The sequence below is a fragment of the Cebus imitator genome, unplaced genomic scaffold (assembly GCF_001604975.1).
Source record: "Cebus imitator isolate Cc_AM_T3 unplaced genomic scaffold, Cebus_imitator-1.0 Scaffold263, whole genome shotgun sequence".
Lineage (NCBI taxonomy): Eukaryota > Metazoa > Chordata > Mammalia > Primates > Cebidae > Cebus > Cebus imitator.
The window spans coordinates 2,928,410-2,931,594 of NW_016107578.1; positions in this window are offsets into that span (position 1 = coordinate 2,928,410).

Genomic DNA, 3,185 nt, shown 5'->3' on the forward strand with positions numbered 1-3,185 from the left:
AAAAAAAAAAAAAAAAAAAATTGCAGCACTTTGGGAGGCTGAGGTGGGTGGATCACCTGAGGTCGGGAGTTCAAGACCAGCCTGACCAACATGGAGAAACCCCGTCTCTACTAAAAATACAAAATTAGCCAGGCAAGGTGGCTCACACCTGTAATCCCAGGTACTCGGGAGGCTGGGGCAGGAGACTCACTTGAACCTGGGAGGTGGAGGTTGCAGTGAGCCGAGATCACAGCACTGCACTCCAGCCTGGGTAACAAGAGTGAAACTGTCTCAAAAAAAAGCTATGAAATGGAAAGATGCTGTGGCATGCAAGTCCCCAAGACCCCTGACCCCAGATGGTGGCCCCAGAGCTGGCTCTTTGTTGAAATTGCAGGGTCCCCCACCATACGTTGCACACGTGTGTTTGGGGCGTGGGTCTCATGGTCCGGAGCATGTGAGCAGGCATGGGGTGGGTGTGCCAAGGGAGGGGAGCTGGGGCGTGGGACCTCCTGTCAGGATGTGCCCATGCAGGAGTAGGCGTGGGTACGCAAAGGGCCAGTGTCTATGTGTTGGAGCACAGGTATGGATGTGGATGACGCACACCCCGGCTCCTCTCCCAGCTCATTTGAGGGACCTAAAGAAGGTCCTGTCCCCACTGGACTTCAGTTTCCCCATCTGGGGACCTGGGACTCCCGGCACCGGGAAGCGTTTCCAGCAGGAAAGAGTGCGCCCGCCATCCCCTACCCCTCTGTGATCTTGGTGTGTCCTGCCGGCTTACACATGGGTTTGCTTTTCCTGGGATGGTTTCCATGACCTTTGTGGACCCCAAGGACAGACCCAGCAAAGGCGGCAAATGCAACTTGCCCACACACAATCCGGGAACATAAGGGGTGGACACACAGGTTCAGCTTCCTGCTCAGGGAAGGGGCTGCAGGTTGGGAAGGATGGGTGGGGGGCCGTCCAGGTCCAGAGGTGTCGATGCAGGACGAGTGTTCCTGCCCCTGCCTCCGGGAGCCTCCATGGGCCCAGCCCCCACACTGGGCGGACTGGAAAGCCTGGCTGGTCTAGACTGCCCCACCCACACACTGCCAGCTGGAATCAAGATCCCACCTGCCCCTGGGGGCCTGTTCCTACGGCCTAGGCAGCCTCAGACACACTGGCTGTCCTGTGCTCAAGGTGGGGCGGCCCCTCCCTGAGCCCCCCTCCAGCCCTCCTTAAGTCCCTGCCCGCCTCCTCCCACACCTGGAGCTCTTTGGGCTCTCACGCCTCCTAACTCATTAGACAGAGCCTGGTTATTAAGCTGAGGGTGGGGATGGATTAGAGGGTTTATAGGTCAGGAGTTGAGGATTGGGTTTGGGGAAGCATATGAAACCCCATAAAATTACCTGCAAAATTCTGCCTGTGTGTGCACTTCAGCGATCACACTCACAGATGGCAATTTCTGAGTGTGTTATGTGCCCAACAGCATCTCATTAATCCTCACGCCGACGCCAGCATCATGAGGATTGTACCCATTTTACAGACAGGAAGACGGAGCCATACGCCAAGGAGAATGGAAGGAGGTTTTGAGCCCAAGTCACGGGATCTAGGGTCCACCAGCTGAGCCACTTTGCAGCCCTTCAATTGTGAGGCTGGCTCACCCTTCTCTCAACGTCTACACCCTTCAGGATGGGCACGGGGACTCACGCCTGTAATCCCAGCACTTTGGGAGGCCAAGGTGGGCAGATCACCTGAGGTCAGGAGTTCGAGACCAGTCTGGGCAACATGGCGAAACCCCATCTCTACTAAAAATACAAAAATTAGCCAGGCGTGGTGGCAGATTCCTGCAATCCCAGCTACTAAGGAGGCTGACGCAGGAGAATCGCTTGAACCTGGGAGTGGGAAGTTGCAGTCAGCTGAGATCACTTCACTGCACTCCAGCCTGGGCAACAGAGTGAGACTCTGTCTCAAAAAAAAAAAAAAAGAAAAAGAAAAACAAAACATCTATGACTTTCAAATGGGATGGGGTGAGGCCTGTAGTTGTGGAGATCTCAGAGCACAGGAAAGATGAGGTCCTCTCTCCAAACCTTTATCCCAAAGTGAGTGATGGTGATGGGATTTGGGAGGGCCACCGCTTTAAGCACCGCATCTGTGCAGTGACACACGCTGGCCTGCCCCTCTACACTTCAGAATCGTTGCACGGAGTTTATTTTATTATTTATTTATTTCTGAGATGGAGTCTTACTCTTTTTGCCCAGGCTGGAGTGCAGTGGTGCAATCTTGTCTTACTGCAACCTCTGCCCCCCAGGTTCCAGCAATTCTCCTACCTCAGCTTCTCGAGTAGCTGGGATTACAGGCACCTGCCACCTCGCCAGCTAATTTTTGTGGTAGAGATGGGGTTTCACTGTGTTGCCCAGACTGGTCTCAAACTCCTGACCTAAAGTGTTTAACCCACTTCCGCCTCCCAAAGTGCTGGGATTACAGGTGTGAGTCACTGCGCCTGGTCAGGATGGAGTTTATTATCAGCACATCCTAGGGACTTCAGGGACACGTGTCTGAAATATTTCAAAAGAATTCTTTGGCTGGGCAGGATGGTTTATGCCTGTAATCCCAGCACTTTGGGAGGCTGAGGCAGGCGGATCACAAGGTCAGAAGTTTGAGAAGTTTGAGATAAGCCTGGCAAATATGGTGAAACCCCATCTCTACTAAAAACACAAAAATTAGCCAGGCATGGTGGTGGGCACCTGCAACCCCAGCTACTTGGGAGGCTGAGGCAGGAGAATCACTTGAACCCAGGAGGTGGAGGCTGCAGTGAGCTGAGATTGTACCACTGCACTCCAGCCTGGGCAACAGAGGGAGACTCTGTCTCAAAAAAAAAAAAAAAGAAAAAAAAGAATGCTTTATATATATTCAGATATATATAATATATGTAAATATAATATGTATATAAAATATATATGTATATAGTAGATATCAGGTCTTGCTCTGTTGCCCAGGCTGGAGTGCAGTGATGCGATCATAGCTCACTGTAGACTGGAACTCCTGGGCCCAAGCCATCCTTCTGTCTCAGCCTCCTGTATAGCTAGAACTACAGGTGTGCATCAACACATCCTGCTAATTTAAAAAATATTTTGGCTGGGCACGGTGGCTCAAGCCTGTAATCCCAGCACTTTGGGAGGCTGAGGCGGGTGGATCACGAGGTCAAGAGATCAAGACCATCCTGGTCA